The following is a 19,744-nucleotide window of genomic DNA, read 5'->3' as shown; positions in this document are numbered from 1 at the left end:
TTAAAATATTTTGAAACTTTCTCTTGTGATTTCTTCTTTGAATCATGAGTTATTTACAAGCTTGACATTTAATTTTTAGATATTTGAACTTTTCCCAGATTTTTTCTATTGTGGATTATTATTTAATTTTATTGTGGTTAGGGAGAATAATTTATATAATTAAAAACAGTTTAAATGTATCAGGACCTATTTTGAGGACCAGCATATTATTCATCTGGAGAATGCTCCAAATGATCTTGAAAAGAAGATACCTTCTTAAGTCTTTGGATAGAGTGTTCTATAGATGTCAGTTATATTAAGTATTGGTTAATGGAGTTGTTCACATTTTCCTTATCCTGATTTACTACATAGTTTCTCCATCATTTATTGAAATATCCAGCTCTCATTGTTGTCTTATTCTCCTTTCACTTCAGCCAGTTCTTTTGCTTCATGTATTTTGAAAATGTTTGTATGGATACATTTAAAATTGTTATATATTTAGTCAGTATGAAACACCCTAGTGATACTTTAAATCCAGGGGCTCTCCTTGATTGTTCTATATGACTATCTATTTTAAAAATGTTTTTTTGAGTGGGTCAATGCTACAATACTTTTTTAATGTGACTTTTTGTTTTTTGAATATAATTTTCCTTTGAAGACTTTGTCTGCTACATTCAAAGTACTGAAACATTGTTTTTATACTGACTGCTATTTTTCCCTGTGTATGAGCCACACTGTTTCTTTGCATCTCTCTCAATTTTGCTTTTGTTGAAATTGGAGATTTTAGCCAATGTATTACATAGCAGAATGTTTGGATCCTGATCTTTTTTCCCCCTCTGAGGGTTTCACTTACTGTTTTGCTTGTTTAATAAGTAGAATGGACTAAAGAGAATCTGATTCCTTCAAATATGTGGCTGATGATGTCTTTAGAGTTTTTTCTTATTTTTATATTTAAGTCTGTCATCTAATGTTTATCATTATATTTGTACAGCTTAATGTTTAGCCAAAGACTGGTCAGGACTGTACTTAAACACTCAAGCCAGAAAGGCTGATGGACTTATAAAAGGGTTGATATAATAAAAAATATATTTGGTCTTTTTCCTTGCTTCTGGGAATAGACTCCTAACATCCTTGGTATTTCCTGCATGAAAGAGTGCCTCTATTATTTGTAATGAGCTCATTTTTGATCACCACATTTGAGATTATGCTGAGAAGATAACGGGGTAGTGCCCACATATTCTCACAACAGGGCTGATCACCAGAAAGACCAGGAGTTTAGAGGGTTGGAACTCCAGAGTGACTCAGTAAGATGCTGGGAAAGGAGAGGTGGTAGAGGATGAGTCTGGGGCTAGAAAAACCTCTTGAACAATGAAATGTGAAAGTACCATGTGGACAGAGGAGTCTGTGCTTAGATCCATTCCAAATAGAACCTTACGCACCTTTTCATCTTGGTCATTTGTACCCTAATTTCTAATAACCTGGTAAGGCAAATATAGTTCTGTGAGCTATTCTAGCATTGAACGTGAAGAAGGATGGCTCATAGTGCAACTGTACCTGCCTCCAGTTCTTCGAGAAGAAATTCACTAATTTGGGTCAATAACTGAAAACTTGTTTGCAGTTTCTTTTATTACCTTTAAGCTGCCTTACCTCCAGAGAGTTTGTCTATTTAGAAAGTGAGGTTGAAGAAAATGTAAGGGAGTCTCTTTCAGCCTTACCCTCCTTATAGTCCTGGAACCTGGTTTGTTGTTTGTTTTTTGAGATGCCAGGGACTGAATGCAGGGACTTGCACATCCTAGGCAAGGACTGTACTACTGAGCTACACTCCAAGACCAGGAAACCTGTCTTGTACAGGGATATTCTCCCACCTCTATGTCCTTCATGCCTCCCTGCTGCCTCTACTTCTTTCATAATACCCATACCCCTCACTGATTCTAATAAATAATTATGGATGAGCTTTCAGGACCATGTCCTTTACTTTTTAAGTAAATTTATAGACTGGTAGATGTCTGAAATAATGGTGATTCACTCTTGGTCTTTGAAACGGACCTTTTTCATCAATGTCACTGGATTACATGTTACAGCTGGAGGCTATCAGCATGAAGTTCCTGAGAAACTCTTGTAAGTCCTTTGGGCCAAAGATCCACCCACCAAATTCCTTGCATCTGCCTTCTGGATGGAAAAAACATCATGTATCTTTTTAACATGACTCTTCCAACATTATCAAAATTAACAGGATATTTAGTCACTCTATTTACATCTTTAGATAACTGTCCTGATGGCATCATATCCAGACAGCCATTCTCCAGAGCCTGATTACATTGCACAAGAGCTTTCACATTAGTTTCCCCAAATTATTAAAGAACTGAGTAGATTACCTTTACATTTTAAGGCTTTCTCTTGGATTTTTGTTCAGGTTAATGAAAGTGGAGTTTTATTCTAAACTTTTGCTGATTTACTTTCATTGAATTTCCTGAAGGGAGAACTTTTCGTCTTTTATTGTAATTTCAAGTTCCCAAAGCAACTTGTAATATTATCTGATCATCCTAATTGTATCATCTAAAACATAAAACCAGAAAGTACAGTAATTTTTCCCTTAGAAATCAGATCAATTTAAAAATATATAACTTCTAGCACTCCAGAGACTGAAGCAGGAGGATTCCTCTAAGTTGAAAGCCAACCTGGCTACACAGCAAGTTCAAGGCCAGCCTAAACTATATAGTGAGATCCTGTCTCAAAAAAAAAAAAAAAAAAAAAAAAAACCCTCAAAAATAATTTCCTGAAGATTTTTTTCCTGACCCAATACTTTGTACTTCCTTTCTAAGTAATAGCTACCATAGAACCTATAAATTTGTATCTAGGAAGGGATAAAACAGCTTGGAAATTACGTTCAACAGTTCTCTTCTGTTTTTAGATAAGTAATAATCTGCAAATGGATTCTGAGTATTTGGGAGAGGGCAGAATTGAAAGTCTAAGGTAAAGTTTTGGAAATGATGTAGAATAGAACAGTCATCACGTGTATGAAGTTTGAGGAAATAATGGAGATTTGGAAATCATCCCCTGCAAGATGGAGACTAACATTGCAAACTATCTGCGGCAGAAATGGGGATGACTTTAGAAATGTACACTATGTTTCAGCAAAAAGCTGAAGTTCACCTGTTACTAGATTCCATTTCTGTCCACTGTCTTTGACGCTGTGTTATACACCTATAAACTAGGCTGAATCCTGAATTTTTGCATCTGGCTAAGACTCTTCAAATTCATGCCTCACATTTTCTCTCATGCTTCTAACTTGGAATCATTAAGAAGGAAAACTGCCTCATTCCCAAGGCCCTTTAAGCTGAACCTGGATAACCTGATTAAAACTGCACAAAAATCACCACAGCAACTCATATGCAGACAACCTTCATGTATTTGTAACAATAAAGGTAGTGACATGCATTTATTTATTTATTTATTTAGCACTGGGAATTGTTGACTGCCAGGTCATTAGGAAATACCTCTACGCTTGGCTTTGCTTTTGTTTTATAAAAGAGAAATATTTCTACTTCTTAGTACTGGTATGTCTGTACAAGTTTTCATTTCATTTTTGAGTGACAATTATACTTGAGAACAACATGCAAGTTACAATACAAGAGACAAGGGTAAATGGAATAGAAATTTGAAATACATATTACTTATACATGTATATCACTTCATTTAGAGTAAGAGTAAAAGGATACATGTATACACATACATAGCAATAAAAAAATATATAAAATAATTAAATTCAAAATTAGTCTTACATAGGCTAAGTACATAACTCCTTAACTTGTGGCTATTTGTGGAAAAAAATAACTTGTACTATCTTAGTGTACGGTCCTGAGTTTGATTCCCAGTACAAAAAAAAAAAAAAAAAAAAGAACTCTCCAATGTGTGTGACACAAGCACACAATACAGAACTTGGCCGGTTTTCTCCCTTCACCCTGCCTCTGAAATTCGAAAACTGTTCTTCATGAGACTTATTTAGCCAAAAATGTTCTCTGTTGTCTTGTGGTAGGCACTGGAGAGATGCAAAAATAAGCTATATAGTACAGATCTTTGAACCATACACCTATGTAGACAGTGCAGTTGCACAATCTTGGAAAAACAAGTTATATTCATGTAAGAAGAAGAAATTCCCTTTGAGCAAGAGCTCAGTTTTTAAAATGCCAGTCTTCTTTCCTTTATCGGTATAGATTTTATATACTGAGGGGAAATGGCCGTGGGAAAAGCCAGCTGAAGTACCGCAACTTAAGGGCAGCTTTTCTTTTTCCATGCCTCTCCAAACTTACAGTTTCCGTAATACCAGAAGAGTGACAATGAGGAAGACAGAGAAATCTTGGAGGGCAAATGAAGGGAGTCTGTGGCAGGGCTCTTTGATTTTTTTCTTAGTTCTGTACTCAGGATAAGTATTTTGTAGCGCTTCCTTATTTTTGTTTATCTCAGTTGCCTTATTTATAAGATCATGATAATATCACATAAGATTATGATTTAATAATCAAGGAATACATGCAAAAATTACATCTGTTAGGTATTGCTCTTCTGTGTTAGCAGTGACCTGAAAACAAACACTAGAACATTTTCTCATGAAAGGAAGCTCTCTATACATTATTGTGAAGAAAATTTCTGAGAAATAAATCTGGAATCTATTTTCTAATGGTTATATTATAGCTTTGAGTAACAATTGCTACTTTATCATTTGATCAAGTAGATGTAATTGGGGCTGGGGATTTAGCTCATCGGCAAAGCGCCTGCCTGGCAAGCGCAAGGTCGTGAGTTCAGTTCCCGGTTCTGGAGAAAAACCAAAAAAAAAAACAAAAAACAAAAAAAAAAGTAGATGTAATTTTTTCCTACCTGAAAGATTCAAAAACACACTTCCTCCAGTGGTGCCTGTAGTATTCTCAGTTAAAATTTTACTGACATTATTTTTGGAATAATTAGTTTTGAGAGGTGGCAGAAATTAGCTCTCCTAAAATGATTCATATGTGTTTCCTTCATAAAAGGACACAAGGTACTCCAGAATATTAGGTCCTACTTCCAACTCTATTGGTTTACAGCAGGCTTCATATACCTTCATCTCATTCCCACAGTGACTGATGTTACCAAATTCCACGGTAGTATAAGGATTGCAGACAAAATGGAATGGAAGGTAACGGTCTTGCAATTCTTATCTCAGTATCACCTGGATGACAAAATATCCTCTTGTATGCACAGGCCAAACAAATGAGAGCTAAATTCTAAATCAACTTAGTCTCATTTTTCCCAGACATGGATTTGAAGATGTTTCTATCCTGTATATCACGGATCTTAATTCTAGGCTCTGTGATTTGCATTCCTCAGTTTCTCCATCTTATTTTAAATTCAAATTGTTTCCTAGTGTGAAGCAATAAGCAGGTTTTTAAGTTCTAAACCAAATCATTTGATAAAAACGTGTGATATGCCTGACCGTTCTATTCTTCCTTCACGTTGCAGTCTTAATTTTCTAGCAGCTTTTTAATACTGAAAGTACTCTAATAGTTAACAAGTGACAGCCATGACTGGCCTCTGCTGGATTCATGAGTCTCGTGGGAGTCCCAGCTTGGAGAAGGGGAAGGTCACCTTTATCTCACTGGAAGTAAATGAGAACCTCAGAAACAGAAATTCAGAATGTTAATAAAAACAAAGAAAGAAGCACTGCCAAATATATTACCCTAGCAAATTTCTCAAAGTCTAGTCTTTGGGGACTGCTACAATCACGTACATTTGCTTAAAGTCTGTCAGAATCCTACTGTGTCACAGCTGTGCACTTACCAAGTTTACTGAGTCCAAACACAAAGTATGAGGGTAAACCTAAGACACAACTCACATCGTGCTATGCACGGAAATAAACTTGAAAGCAAACCACAAACCTAGCGGGTAAAAAAAAAAGAAGGGAATAAGTACTTTTTCTTTAGCTGTAAATCTATTTTAAATGCTCAGTAATAGGGGTGGAAATGAAGTTTAAGAGAAAAAAAAAGAATAAAGGCAGGTACTGGTGATAATTCATTTCGAAAGAAAAATGCCAAAACAAGGAGATATTAACTGTAAACATACAATTTCAGCAATGGTGGTTATTTCAGACTTTGACAGGGAACAGAACACTTTGGATAACTGTTCCTCTAGGTGCTATTCTCAGAGAACAAATTTTCATCAATTGTCCTGGCCTACTTTTACATATACAAAAAGACAATTAAAGTACAATTGTAGGGGAAAATTCACACTGAGCTATGTACCAACGATTTTCTTTCACTTTGAGACAGGGTCTTGTTAAGTTACGCAGGCTCAGGTTCAACTTTTGACCTTCCTGCCTCATCCTTGAAGAATGCTGGGATTATAGGCGTGCACCACCACACCTGGCTCAGAAGTGCTTTCTACGCAGAACATCACAAACATTAATGTTTTGTTCTTTCTAATTGTAGCCCCCACAACTATGCTATCTTAAACTTCTTGCATTTTCTTCAAGAATATATTAGATTCCCTAACTTTCTGGTCATGTTTAATTATTAAAAATAGATTTTTCCAATTTATACAGGATGGGAGGAAGAAAAACCATGGCATGCTCTTCCACTCTTCCACGCTCTTCTTTCTATTTTCTCTAAAGTTGGGGGCAAGGAAGAGAGGCTGGAGAATGAGAAGTCAGCTTATGTAAACATCCATATGCCAAACGATGGTGCAAGGCGCTTTTGGAATCACGCTGGCTCGGAATGGCTATGTCCATTCTCAGTGGCTTCTGTTGGTACGGTGGTCTCTGTGAGGATAGAGTGCTTAATTTCTTGGAGAAGTGTTTAATTTTTCTAAAAATAATCTCCCTCAAGCCCTATGCTATATTTTTCCTAAGTGGGGGCTCTCTCTCAACCCGATAGCTGCATAAACTACTCTAGAGATCTTGTGCCCCACCCCAACCACTGTATCCTTCCTCAGGGAGCACTGGCTCTCTTTCAAGTATTATGTTTTTCCAATAAATTTTATTGTGTATTTTAAGGCATACGACATGATGTCCAAGTATTCCTTATTTTGTTGCCTTAAAGCCCTATGGTAGAGAGCTTCCTTCCTTTAGAATATGTAAACCAGAAACATGTACTTTCCCCCACATTCCTTGTTGAGCCCTCTCTAAGAAATCTCTCACCACGCTCCATTCTACTCCAAGAGAAAATCTACACGGGGGCCTATAGATTCGATAGATCAGCAAGGAATATGAAAAAAATCTGCTATCTGCATCTCATTTTACAATGATTGTCTGATGTATTCCCCTATCACTTGACTATCCTCTCAGCCAGCTGTTCCTAGGGACACTAGTCTTCCTTCAGCTGTCAAAAGAGGATACTACAAAACTATATAGCTCTAGAAGGCCCTCTGAATGCTGGTGTATAACTGCTTTCAGAACTGATATGGGCTTTGTCACAAAGGTCATTAAGAGCTGGCTATATATTTTAAACATTTTTCAACATTAGCCTACTAGCATACTATCGGCAACTTGACGATTGGGCACATTTTTAAATGGTTTCTAAACTGCTACTCTGGTTTCAGTTTTATCTTTGTACATTCACTCAGGTTTAGAATTCACAGACAATGCCAGTCAGGTAAAGTAGCATAAGCCTTATTTATTTCTATTGAGTGAACTTCCCTTGCCTCTATGAGGCTCAAAGTGTCACCAAGTCAATTAACTTTCTGCTTGTTCTCTGAAGATATCCAGACAGTGCTTTTTAAAGCTATTTCTAAGAAAATGAACCACATGTACTCAGCATGTTAATAAGTAATTAGTACTCTATTTTAAAAAGAGATATAAATCCACTGATTATATTTCGCTCCGAGGGGGCCTGGAACATTTGTCCTCCCTTGAACCCAGAGGCTATTTATAGATCCTGCCTGAAAGAATTCTGGCTTATGATACTGTGAACCAAGTTTGATGGGTTGAATTGTATCCTCCAAAAGAGACACATTGAAATTTTAACCCCCAAACTTCAGAATGTGATTATATTTGGACAGGGGGTCTTTATGCTATGGGCAGCTGAGTTGGATATAAATATTATAGGCAGTCAGACAGGGCCAGGCTCTCCAAGGAGAAAACATGAAAGATATATATGTTGTGGGCCAGACCTCAAGACAAAGGACTAAACAAATGCACCCACATACCTCCCTAGGGATGGACATCAGGGATTGATATTCTGAATTGGTAGTGATCACCTTGAAGAGTCCCTGACCCAACCCTTGACAGAAAAAGCCCCTGTTCTGTATTCACGCCCGCATGCTACATGACTCGCTTCCCCATTTGATCCCAGTTTAATCAATTTTACCTGAACAATTCCTACTGGCTGACTATAGTTTTATCCATTTTTCCCCTACCTTGGACCCACCTCACCTCGTGGTTGTGCTCTATAAAAGTCTCTAGAAAAGACAGTCAGGGGCAATCCACTCGGGCCCCTCTTCTGTCCCTCTCTTAGACAGAAGCTTTCTTTCCCTCAATAAATATATTCTGCTCTTAAACTCTGCTGTTCCTAAAATCCATTCTTCAATTTTAGAGAACACGAACTTGTCCCAGATATCATTCAGGTTGGGAGTTTTTATTTTTCTGTATCATTTATAAAACTTAAACTTAACATGAGGTCAAGTTAAAATGAGGTCATTTAGGTATGGCTTAATCCAATACGACTGGTAGGTTTCCTCATAAAGGAGAAATTTGGGACACTGTTGCAGGCTTTCGGCTCTGCACAACCTGCACCACCTCCAGTGTGGGCCTAAGCCTCAAATGATCCGTATGGGAGGCAAGAGAAGAGTGGCCAAGCTACCAAATCCTAGCTAGCTCTGCTCCTGGGTTCTCCGCAGCACAGGGAGGCAGAAGTGACAATCAAAAGACGGCCCTGACTGAAGCCGAGATCAATACCTAGGAGGAGAGTTTCACTCCAAGACTTAAGTGTTACCCTACCACAGAGACCAAGTGAGACAACCTTGGGCCAGGAGGATCACAGGGCCTATATACTGTGGTGGGAGGCAGATTTGGTGAGTATAATCTTCAGAAGGGGTGGACCGGAAGGAGATTGGCATACCATTGGTGGTATGCTTGAGCTTTTGAACCACTGCCTATATCCAGCGGCAGAAATTATTGTGTTTTCCCTGAAAATAAGATCTAACTGGAATGACCTAAATGCAGCCAGCCCTAACTGGGTCCTTACCATGGTGGTTGCCAGTGTCATGCGTAAGATTATATCTCACTATTCTGCTTGATGGCTATTCTATAATAAGCTGACTAGGGCTGGCTCCCCCCATTAGGTCTTATTTTCAGGGCTCGTTAGAGAGAATTTGGTAGTGGTTTTTAGGGTTTGTCAATATCTAGTTGATATTTGATACCACTGTTATCCCTAACTTTACTCTGGCCAAAGTGACATAGATGTGGCTGTCAATTAGTTTTCTTTGCATGCTAATATCTGGATTGCTTTATGATCTGGTTCATAAAGAATACTGTGTCTCACTCTCAAAGAAGTGGGCACTGAGCTAAAGTAGCTTCAAACCTGAGCACAAAAAAAAAAAAAAAAAAAAAAAAAAAAGAAACATGAATATACATGGCCACCAGATGTTTCTATAAATCACCAGCTCCCCCAAAACTAGCTCAGGGAGCATCCAAGGGGAGAAAATCATAAGCCATACAACAGAAAGGTTTCAAAGGGTATCAGTGGAAGCAAAACAATAAAGTGCTTGGTGAATTTAAAGAAGATACAGCTAATCAGATAATGACCCTAATAAAACAAATGATCAGCAAGTCTAGAGAAGACACAAGTAAAAATATAGTAGAGCTAAACATGAATTCCCAGCATAGAAAACAATTGGAGTCCACAAGAAATTCCAAACACAAACTCAGGTGATTAAAAATGCAGTTGACAGAGCAGGAGAAACAATCAATGTGAAGACAGAATATCAGATCTAGAGGACAGGGGTGCAGTGAATGATCAATTAATGATAGATACCTCAAAAACAATAATAGAACATGAAAAATAGATGCAGCAGATGCTAGATGACTCAAAGAAGATGAATATAAAATAATTGGAATTAATGAAAAACTAAAAGACAGCAAAAAAGGAACAAAAATAAAAGTAATAGCAGAAAACTTTCCAGATCTGGAACAAGAATTCAATGCAATAAGTGAGGCATGTAGACTTCTGACTAGCCATGATCAGAAAAAAACCATTCCACATCACATAATTAGTAAACTACTAGACATCCAACAGAAGAACACAATCTTAAAGGCTGCTAGAGAAAAGTAACAAGTCATGTATGCAGGAAAACCCATCAGAATTACAACAGAGTTCTCAATACAAAACTTAAAGGCAAGGACAGTCTGGAATGAAGTGTTTCAGATTCTAAAAGAAAACAACTTCCAACCCAGATTAATATATCCTGCAAAGTTATTTTTCAAAATTGATGGAGAAATAAGATATTTTCATGATTAAAGAGCACCTAAAGAAATTCACAACCACCAAATCAATGCTTCAAAAAATTCTCAAAAATATTCTAGTAGGAGACAATAAAACAATTCCAAAAGGTTCAATACAATGAGTGCATTAGCTAGCATTTTAGTCTAGCAGCTAAGTAGAAGGGAAAGAAATTAAAACAACAGGAAAATTATACAATGACAGGAATAAGTTAATACCTATCAATTATAATTATTAATGTAAATGGACTCTATTTGCCAATCAAAAAACAAAGATTAGCAGACTAGATTAAGAAACAAAATCCAATGGTATGCTGCATACAGGAAACAACATTTAACACAAAAGAAATTCATAGACTAAACCCAAGGGTTGGAAAATATTATTCCATGCAACAGAAACCTGAAAACAAGCAGGAGTAGCTATCCTATTTTCAGAAAAGTGAACTTCAAGCCAAAGCTGCTCAAAAGAGGCAAAGAAAAACATTACATATAAGTTAATGCAACCATTCCACAGGAAGAGATTAGAATTATAAACACATATGTACCAAACCACAGTGCACCCAACTTCAATGGATATAAACACAGTATTCCACCCAATAAGAGAATACACAATCTTTTTGGCCAAAACGTGGTATTTTCTACAAAACAGAGCACATATCAGCTAATAAACATGCCTAAGTAAATTGAAATAAATAAAAATTTTACTAAGCATATTATTAGATCACTGTGCAATGAAACTAGAAATCAACAGCAACAGTCTGGGTGTGGTGGTGCACACCTATAATCCCAGTACTCAGGAGGCTGAGGCAGGAGGATCCCTGTGAGTTCAAGGAGAGCCTGGGCTATAAAGTGAGTTCAAGGTCAGCCTGAAGTGCATAGTGAAACCCTGTCTCAAAAAGACCAAAAAAAAAAAAAAAAAGAAGAAATTGACAGCAAAAGAAACCACAGAAACGATGCAAACATATGAAAATTAAACAAAACACTGAATATTCAATGGATCACAGCAAATTAAGGAAGAAATAAGACAGTTCCTAGAATAAATAATAATGCCAGTGCAACACACTACAATTTATGTGACACAATGGAAGCCCTATGAGGAAGTGCAGAGCTGTGATTGCTCATATAAGAAAAACAAAAAGAAAGAAAGAAAGAAAGAAAGAAAGAAAGAAAGAAAGAAAGAAAGAAAGGTCAGAGTAGAAATGAATGGAGACAAAAAATGAAAGAAAGAGAAAGAAAGGAAGAAGATGAGAGAAAGGAAGGAAGGAAGATGAAAGAAAGAAAGAAAGAAAGAAAGAAAGAAAGAAAGAAAGAAAGAAAAAGAAAATGAACAAATGTATGAACTGATTCTTTGAAAGAATAAATAAAATAGACAAACTCTTACCCAATGTTACCCAAAAAAGGAAAGAAAAGACAACAAACTAATGCAATTAGAAATGGAAAGGGTAAAATCACAACAGGATCCAGAAAATTATTAGGAATTACTCCACAAACATATATGCCAAAAAATGGAGAACTCAGAAGAGAGATTCCTAGATACATATGAATTATGAAAATTGATCCAAGGAGGCTTTAAAGTCTTGAACAATCTAAAAGCAGAAATTTGATTGCAGTTATACATACAACCAAAGAATGCCATGTGATGTTGAAGAGAGAAATTGAGGTGGTTCATCTATTAGCAACTAATGACAAAGATTGCTAACAAACCACCAAAAGCTAAAGGAAAGGCATGACACAGATTTAATCTCATAACTCAGAAGAAACCAATCTTACTGGTAACTTGTATTTGTGCTTCTAGCTCCAGAACTGTGAGACAATGAATTTCTGTTATTTAGGCTACCTAACTTGTGGTACTTGTTACAGCAGCCCTAGCAAACTAATATACCATGTCCCTAGCAAACTAATATACCATGTCCTGTTTTCAAATTTGTCAATTTTTAAATTCACATATAAAGAGGAGTCACCTCATATTTTGGAGTAGCTCCTGTAAGGGTAAGGCTAAAACCTTATAGTAGAGAAAGAGCTACTGGGATTCTGATATGGTAAGCTGCTCAAATCATGATCTCCCCACTCAGCCCTATATCCTGCTCTCTATCTCTACCGGCTAACTGTTGCAAAATTTGGTATGATGCTAACCTTTCGAAATTCAAATTCTTGGATCCATTTGGCAGGGCAACTGAATCAGTTTCTCTGAATTTTGGAGGTTTAAATTAGCCCTTTGAAGTCGCTTTTCGAGTGATTTGGATGCTGGTGATGCATTAAGTTGAGAATAAACCAGACAGGCACACTCCCATGTAGTTTCAGATTCTACTTCTGTAAGTGAGTAGTCATCATTTTCTCTATCTCCTGTTTCTACTTCTTCCCCTTATCCCTTTCCTCAGATAGACATGGCACTGTCCAGTAAAAACTGATTCCAGTAGATCTTTTATTTATTCCCTTCTCTGAGATGAAATAGCTTTCTCTGAAATGATTCTAGGAGTCTATACATGCAAAGGGGTAAATAGAGAACTTAATGAAGCTGTTTAAACTTTGAAAATAAAAAAGTAAACTGTTCCCCCCACCCCGACACACAAAGAACCTAATCATCTAGAAAAAAAATCTTTATTTTACTAATTAGAAAACCAATACTTAAGCACTTTCTAGTCCAATGATCCTTTCATTTGGTTCCTTGCTGTTATGTTTGGTAGGAGCAAAAACTTGGGGATTAAAAGAGCACTACAACTTAATGGCCAATGAGATAGCCAAATGATGACATATGAAGACCTTAGCTTTAACAGTAATAAAAACAAGGGAGCTTTAGTATCACACAATTAATTCAATGATGAGATCTATAGCCAACAGCAATGTCTAGTAAATGATCAGAAACTCTTCATACTACTCACTGAATTATAATAGGATTTCAAAGGAAGGAAAAGAAATAAACTAATATTTATTGAATATGCTCACTGTACCTCTGCTTTATATTTATTATTTCATTTAGTGTTCACCACAACAGTCTAATTAACCATACTTTATAGAGGGGTAAGCTGAAATTTGAAAATGTTTAGGAACTTCCCCAGAAAATGATGAGGCAGACCCAGCAAGTATTATTAGCCAGTAATGCTCTGATTTTTAGATTATTTGAACAAGGATAAAAAAAATGTTAGGCACAGATACAAGACTGATAACCTTATACTTTGAGAAATAGGAACATTTTAAAAGTTACCATGTATTATCACAACCATCTTGAAAAAAGAAACAGTAACTTGACTTTATGTACTATTTTACATAGGAAAGATATAATATTAAATTAATAAATAAAATAAATGCAGCATTATAAAAAAAACTTACTTCACTGTCCTCATTTAAATTGACAAAGCTTCACCTGAGCCCAAAACAGGCTCAAGGGTGGACCCATGTCCACAGACCACTGCTATGTACAAAGTAACAAGGAGGCTCAGTTCCTGACTTTAAAGGTATTGAAATTTAACTTAGGTAACCAAAATTTACCTGCATAGAATGACTCTAAAGGAATATAAAATAGCATATATTCCTGTAATAGTATATAATCAACTAGTAAAGAAAAGTCTCTATGAGCTAGAGTAGATAGTAAAGAATTAGTGGGTTTTAGTTAAACTGAATTTGGGCAGGTTGGAAAATCAGGGGAAAAAAAGCAAATCATACAGAAGTGGAATACACTGAGGGTGACAGTGAGGAGACCAACTTGATTGCAACAAAGGAGATATTTTAAAGACATAGCAGATGATTATGTTAGACAAGAAAGGTAGATTGGGATAATGTGAGAATGGACAACCAGACTAACGAATCTAGATTTAAGCACATATAAGCAGCTTCTCACAGAGAAGAATCCAAAGTTAAAACATTACTTTGCAATGGTAAATAATCTTTCCTAACTTCTGAAACTATAATATCTTGTATGTACAAGTACTCAATGAACTCCTATTGGGCAGTATATTTATAACCCATCCTTTTTTTTTTTTGCAATATCTACCAAGACTGATTTACTTGGGCATTAGAATCTTAGTTTTAATTTTTACTCAACAATAGCCATCCACCTGTGCAGTTTGCCACTCTGCTTTTTATCTGTAAGCCTAAAATGAAAACATAACAGGAGTAAAATAAATGTCCACATCCCTCACAACACTATACCCCTTTTGTGGGTAAGGGAAAAACAGTGATTTAAGACAAATAATTCACTGTCAATCAGGGCAGCAATGTTCTCTTAAGAAAAGAGAGTCTGGCTCATTCCGAAGAGGGTAAGTCGAAGTTATGCTAATACTATGATTACAAATTTCCCACATACAGCAAATAGTGGTTTTCTTAAGGAAATTAATCCTCAGGGTGGAATAAATATCTTAAATGTGCTATGAATTAGACGATATTAATTCTAGAAGAAAATCTGCACAGCAACCAGTTGATGAATAGAAGAAGAAATAGCAATGAACAAATGGCTGAAGGTATATCTGTAAGACAAAGGAAGAAACTAAGAGAATCTAGAACTTTTCTCTTTTGTAGTGATGGTCCTAGAGAAATGGGCTGGGTCAGACTTTGGGCTTTCAAAGAATGGAAAAGGGTTAAAAGTGAGAAAATACATACATAAGGGATCTTCAAAGGCCTAGAATATTCTTGTGAGACTGCCATCCCACTCTGAGGACTACCGGAGACATAACTTCCTTGAACAACACAAGGGAATAAATGGTTATCAAAGAATCCAGTCAACTAAATCCTGCCCAAAGAACGGCTTAATCTTCACAGGTCTCTGTATTTTGTTTTGTTTGTCTGTTTGTTTTTTGAGACAGGGTCTCATTAAGTAGTTCAGACTGGCCTCCAACTTATGGCAATTCTCCTACCTCAGCCTTCTTAGTGCTGAGATTACAGGCATGTATCACCACACTAGGGAAGTAGTTGATGGTGAAGCCATGTAGAGATACAACTCTTGTTAGAAGGATTCAGGGATACAGTCTGTAGAAGATAGAAGTTTCAGAAAGAAATGTGAAAGTCATTAAAATCAACATCAGAGTTGTTTGTGCCAACTCTAACGAGAATATATAAAGGCAGGGAAGGAAGGTTCCTGCACATAAGTGCTTAGTAGTAGCTATCACAAAAGAGTACCAGAACCTCAAGCTTGCCCAGTCAATGAAACCCTACACAAAGAGTATTTCTATAATGACATCTACCCAATAATGGTCTGTTCACCTGAAACTAATGTCAATCATTATTAATCAATATGGCCAAGAATTATTGTTTTTAACTAGCTGATGTAACCATTTTTACCTTTAAAAACTTCCCCATGCCTCAACCTCTTTGATTATGCCCATCATTTACCTCAGCACACATATTTCCACTGCAATGCTCTGCCATGCCCAACTAAAAATCAGTATTCTTTGGAGAATTTCCCTTTTATTTGCTTCATTTTAGATGGATAAGTCTATCCACAGGTTACAAAATTAACACAGGTACTAATCAGTGTGTTATAAGATTAGGGAGCAGAGCAGAAAAGCTAAGAACAGAGCCTCAGTTACTTGATTCAGGCTTTGTTACCTTCATTTCCTAAATATATGTTCCTGAGCAAATTGTGTTTTCTTAAATAATGTGTTTTTGGCTTTTCAAATCAGTAATGAGAACAGAAATAACTTTATGTAGTTGTGAGAATTAAATGAAGTCATATATATGTGAGCTATCATTAATGTTATTTAAGTACATATGCAAAAGTTAGATAGAACTGATCTTAATGGATAAACTTAGGGTCTGGTAGTAATGTTAAATTTATATGGTTTTTATCAGTTATACAAACACCATTTCTAAGGTGTTTATCAGCCGAATCTGCTTAATGTGGTGAATAACTGACAGGTGCTTCCCTTTCAATAATTAAGGATAAAATAGATACTACTTATACATATATGGAAATGTGTAAACTCAAAAACAGTCTCATTTTTTAGAGAAAAGATCAGGAATTATGAAAAGATGTTGGGGACTTAGACGTGATTTTCTTCTAATGTTATATTAAATAGAGTCCATATTAGAGGATTCAATCTAGATAATAGCAGTCACAATTTTATATATAATCTATGGGAGTTATGATATCAGGATTATGACCAAAAAAGTAATTATCCAACTTTTGATTTATACTGTTATTATTGATTTCATTTTTTTTAACTGCCCTTCTGTTATGGTATAAATGCAATATCTCTCCATATTCATGTTCTCTACATGAACTGTATTAAAATATGAGAAATAACGTTGGGCGTTGTGGTGCATGGCTGTAATTCCAGCACTTTGGAGGCTGAGGCAGGAGGTGCACTATGAGTTTGAGGCCAGCCTGAGATATATAGTGAGTTCAACATCCGGCTGAAGTACAGAGGACTGAGACCTTGTCTCAAAAGAAATAAATTAATTAATTAATTAAAATTTAAAGATAAAATATGAGATTATATATAGCTTTATGTTGAAGTTGGGGAAAAGAAACTAGAGTTGTTGAATACAGCGTGACAATTTTTGGCTTTCTTGGATACGGGTTACAGCACATTACAAATTGGCAAAGGGTAGGTATTTTATGACTTCAAACTGAAAATTCCATTTGAGTCCTTAACAAAGACATGTTTAAGGCATTGCAAATGTATACCTCAATTCCCAAAGCCACTAAAATAAAGATGAGCGTAGCTGAGGAGTGAAGCAGATTAACAGGGCTAGAATGATTAATGGGTAAACAAAAAGCAGACAGCCACTATGAATTCAATGCTATTTTTCTACTTAGGAACTTTAAATATGTATTTTAAAGCCAATAAATTTAGAGTCTAATTTTTTCATCCAGAACATTGTGCTCAATGTTTATCACATTTTGTTTACTTATAAAAAGAAAACGAAACAAAATTGTGAGGTTAACGTTAACACAACAGCGCCACCCAGTGAATATTATGAGCAAAAAATGCTATTATTGTACAATTTCTTATTTTCTTTAAATATTGGTGTTTTTTTCAGTGTATTTATGAAATTATACACAATACTAACTCCAAAATAAAACAAACATTATACATTTATGCCTATGCATTCAAATTAAGTACAGCTAAGACATGCAAAGGATATTACAACACTAGTGAGTAAAGGTTCTTTTTTATATTAAACGTTACCTGAAATATCAGCAAGCCAAAAATGTTGGATGATAGAAGAGACATATCATTATTTCCTCTAATACGAAATGCTGCACAACACTATGATATTCATCTGCTTTCAGATATTTTATCTATACTTCATAATACATACTCTCAAAGATTTTTTTGACACAATATAAAATGTGTGTTTGTAATTTCACTTCAGATTGCTATTTATGGTTAGTCATCACTTTTAAAGACATTAATATATATTATTCACGATTCACATACGTGAAGTTAATGATGACATAAGCGATACCACATAAAACTTACAAATTAACGAATAATGTGACGTTGTCAAAATGCTAACATGACCTTGGATAGTACTATAACATCTTACTCTATACTGATCAGATTAAAGTTAGAGAAATATTTTCAGGTTTAAGTCTGTAAAAATAAAATGAACAGTTTCCTGTCATCTTTTATTTCTCACAAGAAATATAAGCAGACGATAAGGGAAGCAAAAAGAACCAAAGTACATTAAAATAAAAAGAAAGCTTTCTCCTGTTAGATATACCATGTTTAAAAGGTAGCATTTCATTTGAGCAACATAGAGTGGATATCCAGTATACACCGGGCATAGTATTAGATAGTACGTAATCAGAGATCATGAAAATCCACCCTGAACAGTGGTAGAGACAGACACAAAACAAATCATTTCAATATAATAAAAACTTCAACTTTTTTCATATGCAAAGAATCCACCTCAGATCTTTCTTCTTGAGTTTCAGAATTACACATGCAATTGCAGTGTACCTGGACAATGTCATATGTATATTCCACAAGTATCCTGATATACATATGTCCAAAACTGAACCACCAGTCACCTCCAAATGAGTTTGCCTCTTTTTCCAAAATCAGAAAATAGCACTCCATTTATCTAGATGCTGAGGCCTAATCCATTAATGTTTATCCAGTATCTGCAATATAGAAAGACAGGCTAACCTATGGATACATGAGAGCAAATAGTGTATTCTCTCCTTGCTAAAGCTTGTTTACAGAATGCCATCTTTTATTTCTTCCACTTATGTCCTTATAGTCTTATCAGTCACCATGTTCTACCATTAACTCTTCTAGGACCTATTTCCGAGTACACTGGTAGTATCCTAATAAAGGTTATCATCTTCTTTTCCTTGGATTACTTCAGTGATCTCCTAACTGGTTTTCCTCCCTCCAGTCTTGCCATTCTTCAAGTCCTTTTTCTCAGAGAAGTCTGATTTGTCATGTAAAATGACACTGATCATGTTGAAATTCTTCATACTTACTACCAGTATTATCCTTAAAAAAGAAATCTAAACTCCTTAATTTATCCAACAGTGTGCCTTATAACCTGGCCCCTGTTCACTCTCCAGCTCTGTCTAGAATTTAGTTCCAAAGTATATTTCCTTTCTATTCACGGACCTTCACCAATTTTGTGAACTATGTAGAAAACTTTTTTTCATGCTATAACTTGGTCATTTCTTTGGTCATATTCTCATACCTGGAGCCAATCAGACTGAACTGCTTGTTGATTTTTTTAAATTATTTGTTTTCCCATAACAATGTAAACTCTGTCAGGGCAGGTATTGGGTTGATTCTCAACGCATCTGTTTGCTCACTACTATTATCTTCAGTATATAGCTCACTGTTTCACACAAAAGTAGGGCTCAATTATTATTTTGGAATAAACGAGGTTCAAGGAGCAGGGGAAAAAAAATCAACTAAGATTGTGAAAAAAGGAAAGCCCTCTTGGAAGACTTCTAAAAAATAAAAGTAAAGTAACGATGAAGGAAAGAAAATAAGAATGGTCCAGATAGAGTCACCAAGAATATTTTTCAAAGATGATTTTAAAACAGTCTGATGAATGGGCAGTGTGTATGATGATAGGAATGGAAAAGTAACAGTGGCAAAATCATGGAGGGTCTAGCAGCCTACCAGGCTAAGGATTCAAACATAATTTTGGAGGTGATTAAAGAGGGGGTACAGACATTTAAGTAGAAAAGTAAACTGTTCGATGTCTAGTCGCAGATTTATATTTGAGACTAGACATTTTGCCATTGGGTGGGATCCAAGGAGGTCCTCCAAAGAGCAGGTAGGGAGCTCAACTCACCCCACCCACAGGGTAGGTTGTAAGTTCCCTGCTTCCAATTACAGATAAAGAATTTTCAGGACACATCACTAA

The sequence above is a fragment of the Chinchilla lanigera genome, unplaced genomic scaffold, assembly GCF_000276665.1.
Source record: "Chinchilla lanigera isolate Chin_1 unplaced genomic scaffold, ChiLan1.0 scaffold00061, whole genome shotgun sequence".
Classification (NCBI taxonomy): Eukaryota; Metazoa; Chordata; class Mammalia; order Rodentia; family Chinchillidae; genus Chinchilla; species Chinchilla lanigera.
Note: the sequence above shows the minus strand (reverse complement) of the source record.